This window comes from Hylobates moloch, unplaced genomic scaffold, assembly GCF_009828535.3.
Source record: "Hylobates moloch isolate HMO894 unplaced genomic scaffold, HMol_V3 SCAFFOLD_1, whole genome shotgun sequence".
Classification (NCBI taxonomy): Eukaryota; Metazoa; Chordata; class Mammalia; order Primates; family Hylobatidae; genus Hylobates; species Hylobates moloch.
In genome coordinates, this window is record NW_026652276.1 from 52,808,266 (window position 1) to 52,835,452 (window position 27,187).

Genomic DNA, 27,187 nt, shown 5'->3' on the forward strand with positions numbered 1-27,187 from the left:
TGTCTAATCTTAGGCAAAGAGAGGTGTCAGGTGGTATAAATTTGATAAATCAAAACATTTGTAAGGCTAAAGATTAAAAGGATGTGGCGAGCTTGTCTGCCTTTGTTTTTTGCTTTGCTGTTCCAACAAAGATGTGTTAGCAAATGCCTATGACAGAGAAGTTAGCGGACTTCGGCAAAGGAAAGAAGCAGCAATGAAACACGGTTCAAATTTTCATGTACACTCTGCTGAAAGTTTGTTCTGTCAAGACCCCTGCTTTCTTCATCAGGGAGTTGGACTGTACCAAGTCATGTGAAGGTTACAGAGATAGTTCCTATGGCTGCTTCAAGCAAATCTCTATGCTTTCTTCCTTAAAGGTCATGCAGTTAAAGAAAAGTGCTTACTCGTCCAGTCTTACTTTTTATATTGGAGTAAGCTCAAAATAATTCTCAGGCAACAGCTGCTAATAATTACAGAGAAAGCATTTTATGTCTGCCCAGCCAAAGCACTGATTGTGTTTAACATGATGAGCATTGGTGGACTGCTTCTTTCTCTACTTTACCCAGTTTCAACTTTTCTTACCTTTGGTTGTATTTACTTCTATGATAGGTGCCACACCTGTCTCACTAACCCATCATATGTCCCTTTCTTGTTAGCTAAAGGTACCACCAAGTCCAGTACAGACTCTGATCTTTGGTCTCTGAGCATATGACTAGCATGACATCAGCTGTCCAGGAATTGCCATGTCAGTCTAGAATCTGGAAGATAGAAAATGGTCTATAAAATAGTCTACTGCCCACTTCCAGATTCTCTGTGGTGTCTTGAGAATAAATTGTCTGGGTATATATTATTAAGTATACTCAATTTGTGTCTGTGGCGGTCTGCCTAGTATTCTTGTTAGAATTTTAAAAAACGTTTAGGTGCCTCCTGTGTATTGGGTAATGGTTAAGCATGTTCATACATGCTAAGTTATTTGGGCTTCTTTAGAAATCAGTGAGGCATCAGTTTCAGATTTTACAGATACAGAAAATAGTTGATTCAAGTTACATAACTAGTAAATGGATGAACAGAAATATTATGAGCTTGGCCTGGCTTCTGTCAAAACCACGCTTCTTGCAATATATATATATATATATAAAATATCTGGATACCTGGATATAGATGTCCAGATATATTTTCCTTCCTAGTGTAATACACACACGCACACACACACACACACCCATATATATATGTAAGTTACACTAGGGTAGCTAGCTACCATGTCTCATCTCTTGTCCCTGTTTTTTTTTTGCTTGTTTTTTGAGACAAGGTCTCACTCTGTCACCCAGGCTGGGGTGCAATGGTGCGATCACAGCTCATTGCAGCATTAACTTCCCAGGCTCAAGCAATCCTGCCACCTCTGTCTCCCAAGTAGCTGGGACTACAGATGCAGACCACCACTCCTGGCTAGTTTTTTTCTGTAGAAGACACGGTCTCATTATGTTGCCCAGGCTGGTCTTGAACTCCTGGGATCAAGCAATTCTCCTGCCTCAGCCTCTCAGAGTGTTGGGATTACAGATGTGAGCCTTTGCACCCAGCCTCTTGTCGCTGTCTTAATTTTTCCCTTTTCAGTTTGTGGCTCAACATCAGAAAATTGCATTTCTGCTGGCCCTTTGACATTGGACAACCTGTCCTCTGCCTGCATTTTCACCTGTTGGTTGCTTTAGCCTTTAACTTCTGGGAGAAAGAAATATTCAGTAGTGTCATAGCATCAGATAATAGAACTTAGATTTGCTCTAGATTCTACTGCTTCTTCAAGGCATTAACTTGGATAAGTTATCATCTCCCTAGCACTCAATTTCCTTATATGCAGAATAAATAGATTGGATAAAATTGTCTAAGGCTACTTCCTTCTCTAATAATAATTTTTAACCTTAACTGAGAGTTAATGACATTTTTGCTAGGATGTAGGTATTATTTAAGTTTTCATCTAAAGAAATTGAAAATAAACACTCTCACTGAGGAAATTGAAGCTCAGGAAGTTTAAGTAACTCACCCAAAATGACAGCATTAACAGGTTGTTGATCTTGGATTTGAACCCAGTTACTTGAGTATAAAGTCAAATCCTCCTAACATGGCACAAAAATGATCCATGAGCTTGCCTCTCCAGACTTAACTCTGATACTGCAACTATATATTCTAGTGACTGATGTGTTTGTAGATTCCCTGTACATGGGTAGGGTGTATGAAGAATTTTAATTGTGTTTTATGTCTCTGGGCCTTTACTTGTGTTCGTAATTTCCCTCTGGGGTGTATCTTTGCTTCCTCTCACCACCTGAGTAATTCCTATTTTTTTCTTTCATAACTTAGTTCATGTGTCTTTTTCTCTAGAAAGCTTCTCAAATTCCCTGGTTGAGAAATGCTCTCTTCCTTGTTCTCACAATACATTGTGTGTACTTTCATCTTCAAATGTACCACATTTTCTTAAATGCACATATTTTATTCTGTCTCCCTCATTAAATCATAAGCTCTTGGCAAGAGTGTACCTCATCCTCGTTATCTTTGTGTCCTAGAATCTACCACATGCACAATAAATCTTATTTGAACTTAATTGATCAGAATGATGCCAAGCACAGGGATTTACCCTTGTTTTTCTCAAGTTATTTTCTGAGTATGGTTATATTCACATCCTCATTTTACAAATGGAGAAATGCAGGCTACATAACCCAGGATAGAACCTCAAGATCTTACCCATGATCAGACTTCTAGAAAGAGTTGTCTGTGCACATTTCCCCAATGCCTTCGCTTCCCTTTCATAGCTAAGTCTCCCCCAATTCACCACACTACTCATTGTTCTGGCTAAGATCTCAATGGTATCTGTATTACAAAATCCAATATGTATTACCAATCTTCCCTATACTTGGTTTTCCCTGAGTGATCATTCTCCCCATTTGATAGTCTTTCTTACCATGGCATCTGTAACACACAACTTACTGTAACACAAAAATCGAGTGTTCCTGCTACTCCATCTGACCAACCCTTCTCATTCTACTTTGGGAGTGCCACCTTCTCTATTTAGAAATTGGAGTTCTTCAAAGGCCAGCCTTGGACCCTTGTTTTTTTCTAATCCTACATTCTTTTCCTATGATGTCTCCTCCACTCCCACAGCTTATAAAAATGTTATGTATACACCAATGACTTGGAGATTGATATATACATAATATACACCAATATTAAACGCAGACATTTCTGAGCTCCAAAGACATACCTACAATATTTACTTAGTAAGTGTTGCCAAGTAAATGTTACTTACTCTTGGACACTTTTCATACATCTCAATTTTAACATGTCTGGATTTGAACTCATTTTTTAATCCCTGAAATCTACTCTTCATTTATATAGTCCCAATTTCCCCAACCCCCATTCTCCCAATTGCTCACAACAGAAATGCTAATGTTGCCCTTGACGCTTGTCTCTTTTAAAATACCTGTCAAGGCATTACCTTGTAGATGAACCTTGCAACTGTCTACTTCTTCATATATTCGTTGCTATGCTTCTGGTTCAGCTGCCACCATCTCCTTCATGAACTATAGCAATAGCCTCCCAACTGGACCTTTACTTTCACCCTTCTCTGCTCCTCCGCTCATAAACTCATCTAAGATATCTGAACCATTAGAAGGGCACTCATTCCTCCGGCTTCTCAACAGTTTGCCACCATAGCAATCAGATCACATTTTTAAAATCCCCTTACTAACTCTAACACACTTTCACGAATGTAACTTAACATTTTATCTTCTATTTTAGAAAGGGTTTTTCATAAGAAATAGCCGTATGAAGACTTTTTCTGCATTTTTTAAAGTATGAATACAATGTGTTTGTTATCTTCTATATTATTAAGTGTCTCATATATAATGAGTTTTTTTAAATCAGGAATTTCTTTTTCTTTAGTGTTGGGGAAAACAAAACACCCATTTGGATAGAAAAGTATAATTCCTTAGATTAGATAATGAGAAACGTATAATCCAACATGATTTATTTTTGCCCTGACTACCGAGAAACTTGCTTATAATTTAATTTATTTTAATTACTAAATCTCTTGCATCCAGGAAATCAGCAGTTTTTTCTTGAATAAGTGAAAACATATAACTTTAGCACAGCATTAATGTTTTGTTGTACTAAATATTTAGCAACAAAAAGTTCACTCTCTTGGACTGTTATAAACATTGTGGATTTTTTTAGGTTGAATAAAATATGCCACATTAAAGTACTGCAAATTCATAGACTGAAATCTAGGGCAAAGTTCAAATCCCTTCAACTGTTTTTTTTTTTTTTTTTTCTTGGCAGACTGTGTGTTTCTGTTCAACCACAATGCTTATCCCACCCTGAACTCTTATTTAAATGTCTTTTTATTAAAATCTTTATTTAATCTGATTTAAACAGAAGTTTTTGCTGGGAAGAAAATTAAGAGATTATAGCTTTATAACATATTTTAAACATTTTGCAGAACCACTAGTTAGTATTAAGTGTCAGTTAATGCAGAATAAACCATGATAACGAAAATATTCTGAGATAATCTACATAATGCATCTTCTAGACAAACTTCTAAGTACTACAGCTCTTTGTGCTTAAGCCTGTGTTATGAAATCTTTGCTAAATAAAAATTACCCCTTTTCTGTGCTGGGTGGGTAGTGTGGTGTGAACGCAGTCAAATCTTCATGGCTGAACTTTGGAATCAGTGCTAAGCAGTGATTCTGACCCGGTTCTATGGCATGCAGAGGTGTGTAAAGAAACCCTCCTCGGGGACGCACATCCCCAGACTGCCCCTTCTATGTAACTCAGGCTGACTTTAGAACCAGGTGTGCCTAAACCACACTTTGTGGCGGGGTCGGGGGGAGGAGACACAAAACTATCATGTTGTTGTTGTTGTTCTCCTTTTTACGTTTCTTACTGTCTATTTTGGCAACATCTACAGCGAGGGAAAGCACTAGATGCTCCCAAGCTTGGTTCAGGATCAGCTGCTACAAATCTTCTTCCCTCCCTTCCTTCTGGGACGTTTGCGCCAAAACAGCTCAGGGTGAAAGGCATTTTCAGTTTTTGCTGTACTTTTCCTTTTGGTTAAAGACATGGAAAATTAGCAGAGAGAAACTGCTAAATGAGACCATAAGAGCTGAAAATGCTGAGTGTACTCAAAGGCAGCAGGAAAGCCCCCACTCCCTCCGTCATAGCAAGAGAAGGGAGGGTGACTGGACTGAGAGGAGAGAGCTGGTCCTACAAGGAGGAGGTTGGAGTTCCGACGTAGAAGTCCAGTTCTTCAACTTCTCTAAGATGGAGGAAAAGGACGAGAAATGGTACAGGGAACGACCACTTAGAGAGTAAAAGAATAATTGGAAAGCTTTACCTAATGCTCGGTGTCTTCTCTGGAAAGACATTCTCCGTGAGGAGGCCGTCATCAGAAATGAAGAAGATAGCTGAGGAGAGAGCAAGGAATGGCTAAAATGCAAAGGCTGAGTGTTGATGGAGAAGGAGGAGGGGATATTAATGGTCTTTCAGTGGTTAGCAGGACACTATGATGTGGTAATAATGGATCATAAGCAGAAGTGAGCACATATTCCATCTTTAAGAAAAATAATACAAAATTACCAATACAGAGTATGTACAAAAGTAAATATTTAAGATAAAAAATTACAACAAATTACAATAATTTATGTTTGCTACTTCACAAAAACACATGACTATGGAAACCATTGCCATGCTCTTGAGGGCTTTGGAAAGAACCTCTTGCAAAAAAGGAGGTTAAACCTTAAAGCTTCATTAGCTTCGTGGGAAATTCACCTCTGGTGGCAAGAATAGAAATACCACCAGAGTAAAGGTCTGGCTGGCACAGTATGACTTTCAGACAGCATCTTAAAGGCACTTTTGTGGGAGCGGATGATGGATGCCTTCACAATACTGGCCTCAAATTATTCAGAACACCACTAACTTCTGATTTTTCTATAAAACTTGAAGAGGAACATGCAGGCGAAGATGCTTTGAAAACTCCTAAAGGTCTCCCTGAGGGAGAAGCCAAGATGGCCGAACAGGAACAGCTCCCGTCTACAGCTCCCAGCGTGAGCAACGCAGAAGACGGGTGGTTTCTGCATTTCCAACTGAGGTACCGGGTTCATCTCACTGGTGTGTGCCAGACAGTGGGTGCAGGACAGTGGGTGCATGTTAGTATGTTTTTTCTTACATTCTGCAAACTCTGCTATGCCTCAATCAATAATCAAATTTGGCTGGGTGCAAAGGCTCACGCCTGTAATCCCAGCACTTTGGGAGGCCGAGGCAGATGGATCACAAGATCAGGATATCAAGACCATCCTGGCCAACATGGTGAAATCCCGTCTCTACTAAAAATACAAAAATTAGCTGTGTGTGGTGGTGCACAGCTGTGGTCCCAAGCTACTTGGGAGGCTGAGGCAGGAGAATAGCTTGAACCCAGGAGGTGGAGGCTGCAGTGAGCCAAGATCGTGCCACTGAATTCCAGCCTGGGCGACAGAGTGAGACTCCATCTCAAAAAAAAAAAAAAAAAATCAAATTTACCTAAGCATTCAGCAAGCCTATTTATTTTTTACCTTGTACAAGCACTTTAGGGTTTTAAAAATAATTGCTACGTGATATTACCTTTCATTTTTCCTAGAACATTCTTTTTTCACCTTTGTATTCCATAGTTGAGACAATATAATTTTAGTCCCCATTTACAAGTGATTCACCCTCAGCCTTCATTTTTCTATAATAAAGTTCTAACTTTTGCTTTCATCTTCTTTTGGTAACTTCTTAATTCCCTTGATCATATGCAGTTCTCATCTCTGTTCTTTTTCTGGGTTTATCCTTATTTTTCCTAAAGTACATGGCCAAAACTACAACCAAGGTTGCATGGAAGAAAGTGTCATAGTTTTATAAATCATTCTAATGCATGTGTGTGAATTTTTTAATTCTTTTGCTATATTATGTCCAGCATTTGGTGGTTTGTTGGCCATAATGAGATTTTTTTCAGTTTGATGTCTCTTTTAGATTCTCTTTAATAGTAGTTGCTGGGAATCATAGGAGAAATTTGGTCAGGATAATCCAAGTTTGAAGTAATGGGCAAAAGCACTCAAACTACTGGGGAGAGTGATGAATGAAGCAGACAGGAGGTGATAGAAAGGAGTGGGGTTGCAATCTGAAAAGAAGGTTTTGAGAGATCAAAAAACAAGTCAAGTCACAGGATAGGGAGCATTGGTTAATTGACAAGATAAAAGGATTATGATCCTAGAGAAAAAGCAGGAAGTTGGCACCAGGTTGGTATAATGAAGGTAGAGTTGTACCTTGTAATAAGGTCCAAGGTTCTTTCATTCAATGAGTGGCCAGTGTGGGGTGGAGTAGGAGGTCAGGGTGATCAACTAGATAGAACTTGTGTGGTAGGGAATAGAAGAATGGTTCTCAACGCTGACTGCACATCAGAACCACCTGGAGAGTTTTAAAGCCTATCAAGGCCCAGGTCCCACAGGCCAATTCAATCAGAATCTGGAGGTGGGGCTAGGCATTGGCAGGTGTGAAAAATCACCCAGTGATTCTTGTACGCAGCCAGAATTGAGGACTATGGATTTGAGCAATTGTTTGCACCTGCAGAAGTTTTTATACTCTTGCTGCTCCATCTGGCCTTATTACCCTTTATCAATTAAGTCAGACTATTTGGGGGTAAGATTTTGGCTCTGTATTCCCACCCAAATCTCATCTCGAATTGTAATCTCCCCGTGTCAAGGGAGGAACCTGGTGGGAGGTGATTGGATCATGGGGGCGGTTTCTCTCGTGCTGTTCTTGTGCAAGTTCTCATTAGATCTGATGGTTTAAAAGTTGAGGTTTCCCCTACTTGCTCGACGTTCTTTCTCCTGATGCCTAGAAGGTGTCTGCTTCCCTTTCACCTTCTGCCATGATTGTGAGTTTCCTGAGGCCTCCCCAGCCATGCAGATCTGTGAGTCAATTAAACCTCTTTTGTTTATAAATTACCCAATCTGAGGTAGTATCTTTATAGTAGTGTGAACATGGGCTAATACAGCAAGATCTAGGCAAAAGCCATTTAAAAAATTCCCCAGGTGTTTCCAACCTGCAACCAAGTTTAGGAACCACTGGGTTAGAGGGATTGTATCCTGTGATTTCCTATGTACCATGAATAAAATGAAATTATATTGTATGATAGCCCTTGTGTATTAAAATAGTACTTTGTTTTGAAGTTTAATGCACAGAAAGGAATCCAGATGCTGCTCTTCATGTTAGTTTTTTGTTTTTGTTTTTGTTTTTTGAGATTGAGTCTCACTCTGTCTCCCACGCTGGAGTGCAGGGGCACGATCTCGGCTCACTGCAACCTCAGCCTCCAGGGTTCAAGTGATTCTCCTGAGTAGCTGGGGTTACAGGCGCCCACCACCACGCTCGGCTAATTTTTGTATTTTTAGTAGAGACGGGGTTTCTCCATGTTGGCCAGGCTGGTCTCCAACTCCTGACCTCAAGAGATCTACCCATGTTGGCCTCCCAAAGTGCTAGGATTACAGGCGTGAGCCACTACACCTGGCCTGTTTGTCTTACTTCTGATGGTTTAGTACACCCTTCTAATTTAAGAAAATGAGAATGACAGAATTTTGAAAAATGGAGGAGGCCTTAGAGAAGAAGTCACAACCGCTTTTTTTACATATGAGAAATAAGGGGCCCAGAAAGGATAATTTAATTGTTCACAATCTCTTGGGTGGTTAATAACAGAATAGGGTCCCCTGACAGATCATTTTCAATTTTCTTTCTACTCCTTAATGCCGGCTTCATTACAACTCTTAGTTTTGAAGTGATAAACATTAAAAGGGATATGACTTCATTTATAAAATCTATGGAGTACATGGACAGGGTGAATGTGAATTTATCCATAAACTCTAGAACACTAGAAATAAAAGTTGCCCTCAAAGCCATGAAAAAGTTTATTTTAAAACAAGTAAATTAAACTACTAAAGTATCCCCTAATACCAAACATGGCATTTAAATTAGTGACCATGAGAATCTTTCAAGCCAAAAGAATGGCCACTGGGTAGCCATTCTATTTACGTAGGAAGGCTAAAAGTTTTGGGGTCTTCAGACCTGGGAAAATATGTGAGTTTCATAAGGTCACATGCTAGACTGTAAAAGGAAATTTTGCAATCAGTACTTAAACTCTTAATCATGTGGCTCACATGTTTTCATACTCCCTGAGTTGGTTAGTCCAATTCCTGACCTAGCCAACCTAGAAGAAAACAGAACAAAAGCAGGTCTCTTTCGGGAACAAAGTTAACTGCATATGATTATATTCTGTTTGTTAAATATGCACGCTTCCTTGTGTATTCATGGACTTTGGTCCCAGTAAATGATCTTTGCAAAAAATGTCATGGGCAAATCCTACTTACACTGAATGACATTATTTGAGAGGCAGGTTGCTAGTTGCCAACTACAGTGCTTTGTTTCCAGCTGTTTCCCAGCCCGTATCTTTCCATTGGCTGTGATGAGAAGACTAGAGCATGCTGATGAAGCCTAAAAGCAACTCCAAGGAGGGGAAGTGAATAGATTAGATCATAGAATTGGATTTAGAAAGGTTTCCATGGGCTGAAATGAGCAGCAAAATCTAAGCAGATGCAATTCCATGGAGAGAGAAGACCGGTATAAGTACTTGAACACAGTATATCAGTAAAGGGAGGGAACACACTTGCCTTATGGTATTTGAAGGGCTGTTATTAAAAGAGAGTTTCTAAGCCCAAAGTCCATAGACCATTCATAGGCCTTCAGAACCCTGCACTTCCCCAAAAATTGTACAAGTTTTTATTCATATCTAAATTTTTTTTTCCTGGAGATAAGGCCTGTCATTTTTATTAAATGCTCAAAATAAGAAAAATCAGATTAAACCTAAAAGTTATAACTAGGGAAAATAAAAGGCAGCTACAGATAGATTTAGTTTCAATGTGAGGAAGAAATTTCTGACATTTAAAGTTGTCCAAACATGGAATGAGCTACCATGGGAGGTTTCAAATTTCCAGGCCATTTGGCAAGAATATCATAGAGGGTATTTAAGCAACAGTGAGTGGTGAAATGTGTTTACATTTCTATAAAACAAACAACTGTGTACATGGAGAGAATGCTTCAGTAAAATTAATGTGAATGCTGGTAGAGATAGGAATTCTCAGAGCACTGAGGCCCTGAACCAAGAGACCACAAGTGATGACAAGACTTGTGGCTAGTGGGGGGGGTTGGGGGTACATCTGCCTCCTTTGGGCAGATCCTGGTTATGATAATTAGACAAAAAAGACACCCTAGTGGTTTCATTTTGCCTTTGCACGGTTGGAGGACTTGCCCTCCATCTGGGTCGTTTATGGCTGTCTAATAGACACACCACCCACAAACAGTTACAATGCGGAAGTTGGTAGAAAAATAAAGGGTGCGGGTATAGTGGTTAAGACCATGGACTGGAGAGATAGGCTGGCTGAATTTCACTCCTGCCTCTTTTACTAGCTGTGTGTGACCTCGAAGAGGCTGGATAGCCACTCTGTGCTTCATTTCCCCAGATGTGAAATGAGGATGACAGTAGTACCTACGTTATAGATTGGAAAATAAATACAAAAAATTATGTAAAGAGTTAAAAACCATGCTTAAGAACGGTTAGCTATATGACTGTTGTGGTTTCTAGTTATTGAATGAAGATATTTGAATTATATTACAAACTGTCATTTATTTGCTGTATGATGTGGGGAAAATGCCTTATCTCTCTGGCTTCATGCTTCCCATCTTTAAAATGGTGAACACATTTACGTTGGATGGAGATAATATCCAATTTAGTACTGGCTTTAACAACTAAAACAGTCAAAGTACCCCTAAAGGTCTTACTTAGAAAGCAGAGTTTAACAATGATTTTTATAAGTTTAGGCTTATAGCAGCACATTAATTCTTAGTTTGGGAGCAATGCTTTAGCTTAGATTTTGAAATCATCAGCAAAGTGTACTATCTGCACTATCATCAAGTTTTGTCAGAGCCTCACCCATGTTTTAAATCTGCTGTCTCTAGAACTCTACCCAAAACTTTTTATTAGAACGTCTTGAGGTATATTTTGTATCTGAAATTTTCAAGGGCTTCGCAGTAATTCCTGAGTTGGCCCCTATTTGGAGCGGCAATTCCCAGATCTAGAGAGTTCTGCCTCCCAAGCAGTTGGAGTCTTGGACACCTCCTATCCGATGACTGATCCTCCTCTGCTTGAATCTTTTGGAAAAGAGAGCACTTGCCAATTGACTAGGGAGTTCATCACACTTCATAGTCTATTTAAAGTTCTCTTTTCTTTTTCTTTTCTTTCTTTCTTTCTTTCTTTCTTTCTTTTTTTTTTTTTTTTTTTTTGAGACGAAGTCTTGCTCTTGTCCCCCAGGCTAGAGTGCAATGGCGTGATCTCGGCTCACTGCAACCTCTGCCTCCCGGGTTCAAGCGTTCTCCTGCCTCAGCCTCCTGAGTAGCTGGGATTACAGGGGCCTGCTACCACACCTGGCTAATTTTTGTATTTTTAGTAGAGATGGGGTTTCACCATGTTGGCCAGGCTGGTCTTGAACTCCTGACCTCAGGTGATCCACCCGCTTCAGCCTCCCAAAGTGTTGGGATTAGGCCTGAGCCACTGCACCTGGCCTATTTGAAGTTTTCTTTTCATCTTAAAATGCATTGTATATATGTACTTAATGTGTAAGAATGTGTAAGTCGTTAGTTAATAACTGATGCAGCTTCACATTAAGTGCTTTGCTTTTAAATTTAACTTCAAATGCTAAATTAGTAGTATGGGCAAACACACATCAATAAAGTCTATTGGTTTGGACTCTGCTATTTTGAAGTTCGTCATAATTGGCTAGACTGCTGTGTACATTTGCTAAATAAGTTGTCATCTTTATAACACAAATTAATAGCATGCCCAAACATTTAAGAGGCTTAGAAAGAACTGCTTTTAAGGACCTTGAAGTACTGTATAAACAACTACTGAAATGCTAATTATAATTTAGTCTTATCTATTTATCACATTTTCTTTTCTTGAGAGGAGTCAGAGACTGAAGAGGTTGACATGGTCAACCTTCAAATCTGGGTTCCTGGCATTCCTTGAAAAGAATGATTTTATCAGGTACTTATCTCCTGGCCAGGCTTTTGGGTTTTTGTTTTTTTGTTTTTCTCATCTGCCCGTCCTGCTTGAGCTGCCATTTTAAATTATTATTCATGCAAAGTATTTGAGAGCTAGTCCATGCTGATTTGCAGATGTCAGATTTTCTTCAGGCCATTCAACTTCCTTGGTGTGTTTGGGAAATCTGCCTTCCATTTGTTGTGTTGGGTTAAAAGTAAAATAATCAGGAAGGAGACAGCCCTTCATGAGGCTTTCCTTCATTACTAGGAAACATCTCTGGGACAGCCCTGTCAAGCCACTGCAGCCTGACGCTCTTCAAGAACTCACTCACAGTCCTGAAGCTCCCCTGCTTCTTTGTCGGCCCGCATCGCGGACCCTCTCCTCCCTCTGCTGTATGAGACTTTCCTCCTCAGAAGGGCGCCACAGTTTAAAATTTTGTTCTTTGAACATTTCCTTTCCCAAAGTTAAAAATGATTAAAAGACAATTTTTCATCTTGTTTTCAAAAACAGAGGGGCTGTGACTTCCAACTCTTAGATATAAATTTTCTTTTCAATGTGGAAGCAACTTGAATTTTAGGATTAAAATCCAATCTTCAAATAACTATAAAGTCAGGGAGAATAAGCCCCTCCCCTTCTCCTTTGCACCCAAAAATCCAGCCATATTGACCTTTTCATGGGTTCCCAGTTGCTGTCCAGAAATGCACTCTGCCTTGGAGGAGCTTGCATTTGGGTGAAGGATCCAATCAGAAAAATAGATTCTCATGAAGCAAGATGACTTTATAAGAGTAATTCAAACTACATGCTGGTGAGGGGAGCACCTGTCACAGCTCAATGGGGGCAGTGCACGGGTCTCCTTTCTGGGGAGGGGATGTTTGAGCTGAGTTCTGAAGGAGAAGGCATTGAGGATCCCTCACACAGAGGGTTGGGTTCTGTGAGAGGGGAAGAGAGGCTTTCCAGGGCAAAGGTAGGGTGCATTTCTGGATTATCATGTCTATCACAGTGTCTGGCTAGTCCTCAAATTACGTTTGCAGCATGAATAAGTTTGTAGCATTATCGAGAATTATAATCGGGTCATTCTAAAAGTATTAACAAAATTAGTGTAGATTCCAGAAATGGCAAATTTAGAGAGCTCATCATTAGGCAAGTACTCTGAAATAGAAGAGAAAGTTAAGGTTATTTAACTTACAGTAAAATTCCATTAAAATTATATCACAATAAATAATAAAAAATTTAAAAAAATAATTTAACAGAATTAATGTAAAATGTAAATACTAAAATTATTGTTGTCTTTTAATAACAGATATGATTTATTTAAGTAGATAGACTATCTCATACATGGCTTGAAAAGTGCTGTCTGGTAAAGGTTTTTCTTTATTTTAACTCGGCTATGAGGCAGGAACTTTCATGGCTTTTGAAAATTACTTCTTTTAAAATGAAACCTCTGATCTAAAACAAAACAAAGCATTATAGATTGACACTTTTGAAATAAGTTTTTATTTTCAGGAATTTCTTAGGAATAAAGTAAATTTATACTTCAAAAGATAAAGATATAATAAAGTTATAATAAAACAGAAAGTGAGAAGTTGATAATTTTTAAAGGTGAATGTGTGTGTGTTGGGGGTGGGGGATACTTGAATATAATTTTTTACTTCATAAATACAAGTTAATTTAAAATGATTTTAAACCCATATTGTAGACATGGGAGTGCTATTAATACATGTGGAATTACAAGTCCAAAGAAAATCTTCAAAGTTGCAGTGTTGTGATTAGCAACCCAGTTAAACCACAAAGTGCATGCTCCCACATCATCAACATTTCTGCAACAAGATTCTTCGCTTGGCAGGTCTTAGGAATGATTGCTCAGTCTTGTGACTGTCTTTCTATCCTCCACATTGACTTGAGACAACATAAAATAAAAATATTCACCAACCATGTGATAGATTTGTAAACAACACACGTGCATTTTTCTGCTGTAATTTTTATGACTGGCACAACTTGGGTAGAGTTTGGGGAAAAACAGGTGAGAAGAAAGAAAGGAAAGTGAAGGATAACCACACTCGGGGAAGGACTAAGAGATGGAGGTGGAGAAGGCAAAGATAAAGTTAGGCGTTTACTTTGTTGTACCACTTGAGCACTGCATCTGGCTTTTAAACCCTTACTGTGTCTTGAATGCAGCTGATTTCACAGAGTGGAACCTCCCGATCTGGCCAATCTGGCTTCCCATCTTCAAATCCTCTTACTAGAAAGAATGATTTTAAGACAGGAAACTTGCCAACCTTGGGTTCTGTAGGGAAAATGGAGAAATTTGTGGTGATTCCCATTCCCCATCAGGGCTCTTGATTCTTCCAGGCAGTCCTTTATTTATTTTTAGTTTCTTTTCTTTTTCTATGCTAAGATAGTCCCAAATGTTTTCAATTTTCATGTAACTCTTTATCCTACTCATTTTCTCATTTTAACTGTATGATGTTACCTCTGAAGTCATGGTAAAATAAAGCCCATTATTTCCCTTCCCTATCCTTCCAGTATTTATAATGTCACCCACCACTACCTCCTCCCACCTCACGTCCCCAAGCTAATCCTTCCCCTCCCGCTTTAGGCCTTTGTTCAGTCAGTTATCTGTGGCTTCATATTCATATTTTATATGTTGTCTCCTCCCCCTTAAAAACAAGCCAAAAAAGACTAAAAGAATCTTCCCTTGATTCTGCCTTTACCTCAAATTACTGCTTTGTCTCTTTTTCCCTTTGAAACCAAAATTTGTATAAGATTTGTCTGTATTTGCTCTCTTACCTTCATGATCTTTTTATTCAAATTGACTTCTATCTCCACAACTTCTTAGAAAATGACCTTGTTAGAATTACCAGTAACTTTATAATTGACAAATCCATAATCTCTTTTTCAATCCTCACTTTTCTTGACCTCTTTGTAAAATCAACGCTATTGCTCAATTTTTTTTCTTTGCAATTGTGGATTGGGCTGCTATAAACATTGGCATCCTTTATTCTTATTCAGTGCTCTCTCCCTAAATTAGTTATTTCATGCATTTCCATAGCTTCAACAATTACCGATGTGTTGTCACCTGCCAATACCAAACTTACTACTCCCACATTAACCCCTCTTTTGAGTTCCATTTATATTTTAAGGACAGCAGCTTTGACATCCATGTGATCATAGACAATTTATGTAAGTTTGCTAAACTCTTAGCTTTATTATCTGTAAAATATTGTTTTAAGATTAGTTAATCTAATATGTCTGTCATGTTCCAGAGATAATAAAGGCCAATGAATATTGTTCTTATTGCTAATAAATATTCTGTTGAACAGTGATGGTGAAAGGTGGTTTTAATGAGCATGATGGGGGTAGTTGTGGAGGAAGCTCGAACAGAAGATTGCCAAAGAGAGGAAGCACTACATTTTGCTTAACGGTGAACTAATGCTGTAGAATAAAAACAGGGTGTGACTGTGCTGGTGACAAGGATGAAGATAAGCAAACATGAGAAAGCAGAAATAGCTCCAAACTGAGCATTTTAAAGTGCTGAGTATTGTTCCATTTAAATACCAGCATACTCCAAATAAGACATGGTCTCACATTTTTCTGTTGGTGACTTACTGTTTTCCTTAAATTTGTGAATTCAAAGGCATTAATTAAGAAACAAATTGTATATTGTATATAATCTAAATATACAGTTTGAATGATGCCAAAGGTATGCTTTTCAGTGATTTGTTCCATTGAAGCTCAAGTCTTGTAACTTGAGTATTATAGACATTCATTTATTCATCCATTTAAAAAAATTTTGCATATTATTCTGTGCCAGGCATTGTTACATGGTAGTATAGATTATTATAAGGCGCAGATGTTGACCTCAAGATGCATAAAAAGACAGCTCTGTCACTAGATAGCACACATGATGAATGTGCAACAGGTAAAAAGAAGACCATTTTGCTCAGAGCAATAAGCAGAACGTTTTCTGCCTGGGGCTGGCCCTTTTTGGTCAAGTTGCTCTCAACTCAAGAATGCTAATGAGGTACCTGCCTCAGACATCTCTCCTTGGGTTAGTGTCCTAAGATAGTCTATGGCTCAACTCAAGTCTAGAATCGGCCATATTTTCTTCTTTCTCATCATTAACAGTTATTTCTATATCTGATTCCCAGTGGGCTGGTCTCACTGTTCACTGAACCATCCCTTTGCTGCATTTCACTATACTGGCTCTTGAGTTAGACATACTGCAGGACCTTAGAACGAATCTGAGAATTGTAGGATCTGTGGTTTGAATGTTCTGATCTCAGGTCTCAGGACAATATTTGGAAATTTGAAGATGTTGAATAAGATTAATGTATTTGCTTGGGCAGTTGCCTGCATTAATAATAAAACTGTTTGAAAGTTGTTCTAGATTTTTGAAGTTAGAGGTTAAAATTATTATTTTTCAAAGATTTAGGGGTAAAATGGTACGTCTTCAAAAATTTGATTAACTGAACCTATTAATTAGATGTGATGAACTCAAGACTTAAATGTTTTTCTTCTCAACAGGTATTAAACCTTCTGAAGTAGCTGAATCCTGTTCTGATACAAATATCTGATTTTTTTAAAAAAACATCAGTGCTCCCTATATTTTGGTCAGGACTCACTGCTGGTACTTGTTCCCATGGACCAACATCCTCTTTCTGAAGGAAGAGCCAATGTTTTCTTCATTTCTGAGGGAACTGATTACAGGGATTGTTTCTATTTTCGTTAGATACATAAACACATTTCTGTGGGGGGAAAATAGCAGAGCATACCACAGTTGGTGATTTTGCAAAGATGGGGTTGGTGTTGGCCAGAGAAAAACAAATTCAAATCTTTATTGTCATTTCCACTGATTCTCAAAAACATTGTTTTAAGGTTTAGAGGAAAAATTAGACTGTTTATTAAAATCCTCTCAATTTCAAATGTATGGTAGAATCATAACAAAAGTAAATGATAGGATATTTCGTGGGAATTAGATAACAATTCAGTATTCAGTCCGACATTGCCTTCTAGATAATATTCTATGCCAACTTTGAGGTTTCTGTGTTTTGAACTACAAACTGTCAAAATCAATGTTTTCATACTTAAAAGATAAAGAATGGAATGGCTTTTCAAGTACCTTTCAATCGAAGCCTACAGGCTCAGTCTGTGACCATGGTGGTATAGCTGCTGTCTGAGCTTTTTTTTTCTTATTTCAGGATATTATTTTGCTTCAAAACCAAGGCCACCCCATTTTACTTCTCACTGTCAAAACAAAGCCCAGCTGTAACACTGATATAGGGAGGTGAGGTCAAACAAGGCCAGCAGGGTAAGCTTTTCATGTTCACAAAAGAACATAAATATTCCCATAGTGTAGCCAATCTAAGTAGAAGTAAGACACTTCATTAGAGGGATTTATTGGAAAATTATAGTTTGATTTTTCATTCATTTAACAAATACATATTGACCATTTTCTATGTTGACACAGCCTGTGACCTCACAAAATTTGCAGTCTAATGACAGAGACTATCAAGTAACCAGGTGTAACAGATAACATTTTGAAAGTGCTAAACAGATGTTATTTTAATTCCTGTTAAATAATGATACTCTACAGCCCCACACCGTGTATACATACAGTTGGACCATACATTTCAAACTTGGGCTAAGGAGGTGTTGTTAAGGGAGGTAAGACCTAAGGATGAATAAGAACTGGGGCTATAAAAGATCAGTTGAAAGCAAATGCAGCTATGAATTCCTAGATGCCAGTGAGAACCTTTGAAAAACTAAAAGAACATCACTGTGGCTGGGGTGAGAAGGGAAATGGCAAAGGATGAGTATGGAGAAGTGAATAGAAGCCAGATTGTGTAATTCCTAATAAGCGATTGTATCTGGTGTATATGAGGAATTGAATCTGGTGTGTATGAAGAATTGAATCTGGTGTACATGGGGAATTGAAAGAAGGCCACTGTGGTAGGAACACCTAAGTAAAGTATTTAAAAATCAATCTTATAAGCGGTATCCTATTTGACCATTAGAGTTCAGTGAATTTATCCAGCTGGGGGAACCAAAAAATAGCTAAGGGTGCTCCTGTGATCCAATTCGGATGAGAGCCCTGTGTGAGCAAGAAAAATGAAAAAGAATTTGAGTGTTTGGTCAAGTTTCCTTTATATCTGAATTGGATTTCTGCTTTGTGTCTAAGCAGACGTCTGTGCGGCAGCTCTGAGTATCTCCTCTCTGCCTTTACTAGGGCTAGCCTCCTTAAACGACTGGACATTAGCATTCATAAGAGGCTTTGAATATGATCCTTGAAAGAACTGTAGCGCCTCATAATGGGGTTAAAGGGAGAGTGGGACAGGCTTATGGGGTACTACACAAGATCGTTACTAGTTAGCTACAGGAATTGGAAGTACCCAGAGAGCTTAGTCTATAGTATATATCTTAGAAAATGTGCTGGGGTCAAAATCAGAAAAAAAAAACAACACATCAGTTATGCATCCAAAAATCAAGCAGGAATCTGGGAATAAGATGAAGAGGATCAAAAAGCTTATAAGCAAAAAGGTAGAGGTCTGGAGTTTTTGCAATGAGCAGAGTAATAATGTTTGGGTTTTCCTGTATTGGTCTGTACGTGCACAAACAGACCTCAGTTAAGATGTAAAGTCATGGTAGATTTGTACAAAAGTGAGGAACACTGTTGAAAGGTTGGTCATTATTAGAACTACCACCTGCAAGAGTCCTCCTCAAGGGAAGCCATGGTAAACCAGAGAAGTTACCAAAATCTACCACCCAGAACTGTTGACATTGGGAACTTCTGTTAAGAGAAACCAGTGAAGATCACAGCTAAGAAGCTCAAGACGGAAGTGGCCTCTGAAAGGGGAGATAGAGGATCAGGCTGGAAGATCACATAGCTCAGGGGTCTATATCCAATGTTTTCTAAAATTCTAATAAAATTCATCCTTGATATAAGACCAGAAATAAAGATGGAGAGGAATTGGGAAACGATTCTTGGCAGGAGCTTAGACCAACTGTTACAGAATTAAAAGCTGTACTTGGACTCTTGGAAGAGGGTCAGAACAAAGATTGCTCCATAAAGCCAAGAAATGTGTGATGTCTTTTATCACTGCTTTTTGGTTTGCAAACTGGCAGATTAGAAATGAGATGCATTCCAGGCAGATCACCTGAGGTCAGGAGTTCAAGACCAGCCTGGCTAACATGGTGAAACCCCGTCTCTGCTAAAAATACAAAAATTAGCCAGGCATGGTGATGTGCATCTGTAATCCCAGCTACTTGGGAGGGTGAGGCAGGAGAATCACTTGAACCCAGAAGACGGAGGTTGCAGTGAGCTGAGATTACACCACTGCACTCTAGCCTGGATGACAAAGCTAGACTCTGTCTCAAAAAAAAAAAAAAAAAATGCTTTCAATGGTGACTTTTGCATCCTAGTCATTTTAAAAATTAATACACATCTTTTTAGTGATCATAAGTTTTCTTCCTATGTGATTTTGCTTATACCCAAGCAGAATATTTATTTATGCAGGAATCATTTCTTTTATTTATAGTCAGAAACAAAACCATCTGGAGAATCTCTGACAGGGTGTTTTCTTCTTATTTTTTTTAAGGTCCACTACATGAGTTAGGCTTAGTTATTTAAATTCACATCTGAGCAATCAATTTGTTTTAAATCAAGAAAAATATATGAAATTGTTAAAATGGGGAACTAAACATCGCTGAGTCTTAAGTTTTCGAGTGGAAACACAAGCACATGAAGTAACCCTCACATATTCTTTTAACAGGCTTATTTCCTTCAAGTATATTATTTATCTTTTTGTAAAAAAGAATTAAAGTTGTATTACAAAAATGATCTTATTTAATTGTCAGGATTCAAATAAAGTCAAGTTGGCTAAAATCTAAACAACATTTTTAAAAATTCAACTTTTAAGACAAATTATAGTGATGTACATAGAATAGGAGGAGAGAGCAGCTTTGGCTAGGCTAAAAGTCGTAAATGAGAACAAAACATCTGAGTTTCTCGGTAGTCAGGGCAAAAATAAATCATGTTGGATTATACGTTTCTCATTATCTAATCTAAGGAATTATACTTTTCTATCCAAATGGGTGTTTTGTTTTCCCCAACACTAACGAAAAAGAAATTCCTGATTTAAAAATCTCATTATATATGAGACACTTAATAATATAGAAGATAACAAACACATTGTATTCATACTTTAAAAAATGCAGAAAAAGTCTTCATACAGCTATTTTTTATGAACAACCCTTTCTAAAATAGAAGATAAAATGTTAAGTTACATTCGTGAAAGTGTGTTAGAGTTAGTAAGGGGATTTTAAAAATGTAATCTGATTGCTATGGTGGCAAACTGTTGAGAAGCTGGAGGAATGAGTGCCCTTCTAATGATTCAGATATCTTAGATGAGTTTATGAGTGGAGGAGCAGAGAAGGGAATTCATAACCAAGCCTGCTCCTAAAATCATAGGATTATGGATTGTAGGTTATAGGAGCTCCTCGCATAACTACTCTTTGTGTAGAAAGCAAAGTCAGCATTCTGTTGGGCAAATTAAAGAGCCTTTTACAAACCCCTGCCCAGATGGCAATTCCTACTACATTTTCATAGAAGTGGATTGCCAAAAAAAAAAAAAAAAAAAAAAAAGCAGATTTGGAAAAAATTAATGATTGTGGTTTTCATATGGTGAATTGGCTACTGGCATGTTATTTGAAAAGAATATAAAATATTCATTGACTATCTGAATAAAAAGCCTGTTTGAACTATCACTTTCCAGCTCATGTGGTGGGGTAGCCTATTGACACAGCTGTCTTAACCTTTGCATGGCAAAATATTTGCTTAAAAATGAACATTCCTCATCACCATTTTGCTTAGAGACATATCTAAGCAAAAAATGGTACAGACTGTGGTAAGAATTTGCTTTGTATTCGATTTTATTTGAAACTTTTTATTGAGATAGTCATAGATTCACATGCAATTTAAGAGATAATACAGAGAGACTCCTTTTATACTTTCCCCAGTTTCCCAAATGGTAGCATTTTGCAGAACTGTAGTATAATATCACAACCAGACATTGACATTAATACAATCCCCTGAACTTATCCGAATGTTCTCAGTTTTAGTTGTACTCGTGTGTGTGTGTGTGCGTGTGCATGTAGTTCTACGCAATTTTATCACATGTATGTATCCTGTATCTACTATTACTGTATTAGTCTGTTTTCATGCTGCTGATAAAGATATACCTGAGACTGGGCAATTTACAAAAGAAAGAGGTTTAACTGGACTCACAATTTCACATTGTTGGGGAGGCCTCACAATCATAGTGGAAGGCAAGGAGGACCAAGTTACATCTTACGTAGATGGTGGCAGGCAAACTCCCATTTTTTAAAGTCATCAGATGTTGTGAGACTTATTCACTATCATAAGAACAGCAAAGGAAAGACCCATCCCATGATTCAGTGATCTCCCACTGAGTCCGTCCTGCAACATGTGGTAATTATGGGAGATACAAGGTGAGATTTGGGTGGGGACACAAAGCCAAACCATCTTATTCTGCCTCTGGCCCCTCCCAGATCTCATGTCTTCACATTTCAGAACCAATTGTGCCTTCCCGAAAGTCCCCCAAAGTCTCAACTGATTTCAGCATTAACTCAGAAGTCCACAGTCCAAAGTCTCATCCAAGACACAGCAAGTCCCTTCTGCCTATGAGCCTGTAAAATCAAAAGCAAGTTAGTTACTTCCTAGATACAATGGAGGTACAGTCATTGGGTAAATACAGCCATTCCAAATGGGAGAAATTGGCCAAACAAAGAGACCACAGGCCCCATGCAAGTCCAAAATCCAGCAGGGCAGTCAAATCTTAAAGCTCCAAAATGATCTCCTTTGACTCCATGTCTCATACCCAGGTCACGCTGATGCAAGAGCTGAGTTCCCATGGTCTTGGTCAGCTCCGCTCCTGTGGCTTCACAAGGTACAGCCTTTCTCCCAGCTGCTTTCACTGGCTGGCTTTGAGTGTCTGCAGCTTTTCCAGGTGCACGGTGCAAGCTGTTGGTGGATCTACCATTCTGGGGTTTAGAGGACAGTGGCTCTCTTCTCACAGTTCAACTAGATGGTGCCATGGCTCTGACCCCACATTTCCCTTCTGCATTGCCCTAGCAAAGGTTCTCCATGAGTGCCCCACTGCTGCAGCAAACTTCTGCCTGGGCATCGAGGCATTTCCATACATCTTCTGAAATCTAAGCAGAGGTTCCCAGACCCCAATTATTGACTTCAGTGCACTCTCAGGCTCAACACCACGTGGAAGCTGCCAAGGCTTTGGGCTTGTACCCTCTGAAGCCATGGCCTGAGCTCTATGTTGGCCCCTTTCAGCCATGGCTGGAGCAGCTGGGACACAGGACACCAAGTCCCTAGGCTGCAGACAGCATGGGGATCCCAGGCCCAGCCCATGAAACCATTTTCTCCTAGGCCTCTAGGACTGCAGTGGGAGGGGCTGCTGTGAAGACCTCTGACATGCCCTGGAGACATTTTCCTCATTGTCTTGGGGGTTAACATTCGACTCCTCTTATGCAAATTTCTGCAGCCAGCTTGAATTTCTCCTCAGAAAATGGGTTTTTCTTTTCTATCATATTGTCAGGCAGCAAATTGTCCAAATTTATATGCTCTGCTTCCCTTATAAAACTGAATGCCTTTAACAGCACCCCAGTCACATCTTGAATGCTTTGCTGCTTAGAAATTTATTCTGCCAGGTACCCTAAATCATCTCTCTCAAGTTCAAAGTTCTACACATCTCTAAGGCAGGGGCAAAATGCTGCCAGTCCCTTTGCTAAAACATAACAAGTGTCACCTTTGCTCCAGTTCCCAACAAGTTGCTCATCTCCATCTGAGGCCACCTCAGCCTGGACCTTATCACTTATCAGCCTGATTGTCCATATCACTATCAGGCTTTTGGTTAAAGCCATTCAACAAGTCTCTTGGAAATTCCAAACTTTCCCACATTTTCCTATCTTCTTCCAAGCCCTCCAAACTGTTCCAACCTCTCCCTGTTACCCAGTTCCAAAGTTGCTTCCACATTTTCGGATATCTTTACAGTAACATCCCCCTCCTGGTACCAATCTACTGTATTAGTCTGTTTTCGTGCTGCTGATAAAGACATACTCAAGACTGGGCAATTTACAAAAGAAAGAGGTTTAACTGGACTCACAGTTCCACATGGCTGAGGAGGCCTCACAATCACGGTAGAAGGCAAAGAGGAGCAAGTCATATCTTATGTGGATGGTGGCAGACAAAGGGAGAGCTTGTGCAGGCAAACTCCCATTTTTTTAAAGCCATCAGATGTCATGATACTTATTCACTATCATGAGAACAGCACAGGAAAGACCAACCCCATGATTCAATTATCTCCCACTGGATCCCTCCCCATAACATGTGGGAATTATGGAGGCTACAAGATGAGATTTGGGTGGGGACTCAGAGCCAAACCATATCAGCCACTGTCAAGATACTGAACAATTCCATCATCACAAGCATCCCCTTTGTTGCCTTTTTGTAACCACACTCACTTCTCTCTCTATATAGACCTTTCATCTGTCCATTTATAAAATCGTCATTTAAAAAAATCACAGTAATTGAATCATATAGTATATAATTTTTCAGATTGGCTTTTTTCATTCAGCACAATTATCTGAATATCCAAGTTGTATCAATAGTTTGTTTCTTTTTATTGCTGGGTAGTATTCCATGGTATGGATGTACCACCATTTGTTTAACCAGTCATCCGTTGAAAGACATCTGGTCTGTTTCAGGTTTTTGGCTATTACAAATAAGGATTGCTATGAACATTCATGTACAGGTTTTTGTATGAACATATGTTTTAATTTCTCTAGGATAAATGCCCAAGAGTGCAATTGCAGGGTTGAATATTAATTGCATGTTAAAATGTGTAAGAAACTGCCAAGTTGTTTTCTAGTAAAGTAACCTTCCCACCAGCAAAGTATATGTGATCTAGTTTTTGAACATCCTCATTAACACTTGGTGTTGTCATTATTTTAATTTTAGCCATTCTGTTAGGTATGCAGTGTTATTTCATTTTTAAAAATTTTTTTGGAGACAGGGGTCTCACTGTCACTTAGGCTGCAATGCAGTGTCACAATCTCAGCTCACTGAAACCTCCGCCTCCAAGGCTCAAGTGATCCTCCTGCTTCAGCTTCCTGAGTAGCTGGATGACAGGCGTGCACTACCACACCTGGCTAATTTTTGTATTTTTTGTAGAGACAGAGTTTTGCCATGTTGCCCAGACTGGTCTCACATGCCCAGACTCAAGCAATCTGCCTGCCTCAGCCTCCCAAAGTTGAGATTACAGGCATGAGCCACTGCATCTGACCTCCATTGTGGTTTTAATTTGCATTTCTCTAATGGTTGATGATGTTCAGTATCTTTTCTTCTGCTTACTTGCCATCCATTTATCCTCTTCAGAAAAATATCTGTTCATGTCTTTTGTCCTGGTTTGTATTGTATTTTATTGGTTTATTTATACTAGACAGGGGTCTCACTCTGTTCCCAGGCTGGAGTGCAATGGTGCAATCATAGCTCACTGCAGCCTCGACCTCCTGGTCTCAAGGGACCCTCCTTCAGCCTCACAAGTAGCTGGAATTACAGGGGCTGGATTATAGGCACACATTGCCATGCCTGTTTTTGTTGTTGTTGTTGTTGTTGTTTTTTGGTAGAGACAGGATTTTGCCATGTTGCCCAGGCTGGTCTCCAACTCCTGTGCTCAAGTGATCCTCCCACCTTGGCCTCCCAGAATGCTGGTATTACAGGCATGAGCCACCATGCCCAGCCTTTATTTTACAATGTACAATTTTCTAATTTAAGTTTTGGATTTTTTTCAAATTGGAAAATATATTAATACCATGTACAAGTTATTTGTCATGTTTCCTTTCAAAGACAGAAGCCAACACATTCCCCACAGATATAGCCTTTGTTTTTGTACTCTAGATTCACTTGAGAGCTCAGCAGCCCAGGAGTAGGGAAATGGCTTCCAGAATACTCTTTAATTTTTTTTTTAATTTCCTGAAGTATTTGGGATCCTTAGGGATTCTCATTATTTTCATTAACTAGCCAATAAATTAGGTCAGTAATGGAAAATAAATTTACATTTAGAAAATACATCAGGGTTGCAGAATATACTATACTCCCTACAACAGGTCTGTTCAGCTAGAAGAAACCTCTCAGAAAAGGCCGCAGAGTCTAAGAAGGTGTTGAACCTATGTTGGTAAGCTGGGATCAGCAGAACCTGCAAGACAAGCTCCAATTGTTAACTTGGACATGTGATTTCTTATCAGTGAGTCATAGTGGAAAGCTATCAGAGTGACAAGAAGGTCTGCAATCTCATTTTGGTTAACATAGCACAGACTAGCATAACACCAAGGGCTAGAGGCTTGGGGAAGTCTCCCCTTAGTAAGAGAAGAACTGAATCATGGTGACTGAGACAGAGCAAGTAGTGGGGCCCCAAGGGCCCTTACCCGACTAGGTAAGGGGAAAGTTTCCAAGTCATTGAAGACAGAGATGGGTGAGATGGTCCCACAAGAGGTGTTAGGAAGCAACAAGACATGGCTGTGCATAGTTGTGAGGAAAGAAGTCTTTGAATGAGAGGGAAGCTCCAGACCTATGTGAAGAAATGTTGTGTCTTTTTTTGTTCTTCCACAACCATACTATTGAAAGCAGCTTTTAGAAACCATAAGCCCTGGTGTGGGGCTTGTTGGTAGTGAGTGAAGGAATAACTCACTCGTCTTTTAAATTTAATAGTCTCTCTATATATTCATCCAATCTCCATCCTCCTCCTCAAATACTCTCTAAGGCTGTAGTCTAAATAGGACCACCTTTACCCCAAATAGAAGGGAGAAAGAAATTCTAGACCAATAAACTAAGTGACCTGGCTCTTATAATTTGAGGGGTGAATAAAATGTCCCAAATAGTTCCCCACCAGTTTTTTTCCTCAGCTGTTATGATCTTTTCCTTCTAATTTTCACAACCAATTTTTAAAAACAAGTTGATCTTATTTCCTTAATCCCTGTCAGTCTTTATCTGGCTCTTGTCCCCATCTGTCCCCTGACATAGTTCTTGCTAATGACCTCCACATCACTAAATGCAATGAGCGTTTTTCTTCAGTCATGGTCTTATTTGACCACTCAGTAGCATTTTTTCCCGACTCCAAACAAACCCTCTAAAGGTCCCTCTTGCTTTCTTACCACTCCCTTTCAGTCTTGTCTTTCTCTACTGAGACCTTAAAGTTGGAGGCCCTGAAGACTTATCCCTAAACTCTCATAATCAATGTCCATAGATATGGGATGTCACTCCTACTTCTTTTGACACTATCAAATTCTTCATCAAATTAAACTTACCATACTAATCAACTTCCTGTTATTCACTCCTGCTCCCCATCCCCCAATCCATTGTCCACAGTGTTACTTAAATCAAGTAATCTTATCTTTTTTCTCCCTTAAATCCTATAATGAAGACCCATTTCTCTTAGATAAAGACGGCCCCTGCTGGCCTCTGCTGCAGCCACCAGGCTTGGGCTCCAACAACACATTCACCTTCCAGGTCCTTTTGTCTCAAGGCCTTTTAGAAGGCATTTCCCCCGCCTGGAATATTTCTGCTCCTCTCCCCAAATCTAGTTGTTGCCTAATCATTCTTCATATTTTAGTTCAAATGTTACTTGAAAGGGGCCGGGCAAGGATCAGACTATGCCGGTTGCGGTCAAAAGATCTTTATTGGAGGTATTGGGCACCACACGCAGGGAAGGAAGAAGAAGAAGAGGGAGGGAGGGGGAGAGAGAGGGAGAGAGAGAGAGGGAGAGAGAGGGAGAGAGGGAGAGAGAGGGAGAGAAAGGGAGAGAGAGGGAGAGGGAAGGAGAGGGAGAGGGAGAGGGAAGGAGAAGGAGAGGGAGAGGGAGAGGGAGGGAGAGAGGGAGAGGGAGGGAGAGAGGGAGAGGGAGGGAGAGAGGGAGAGGGAGGGAGAGAGGGAGAGGGAGGGAGAGAGGGAGAGGGAGGGAGAGAGGGAGAGGGAGGGAG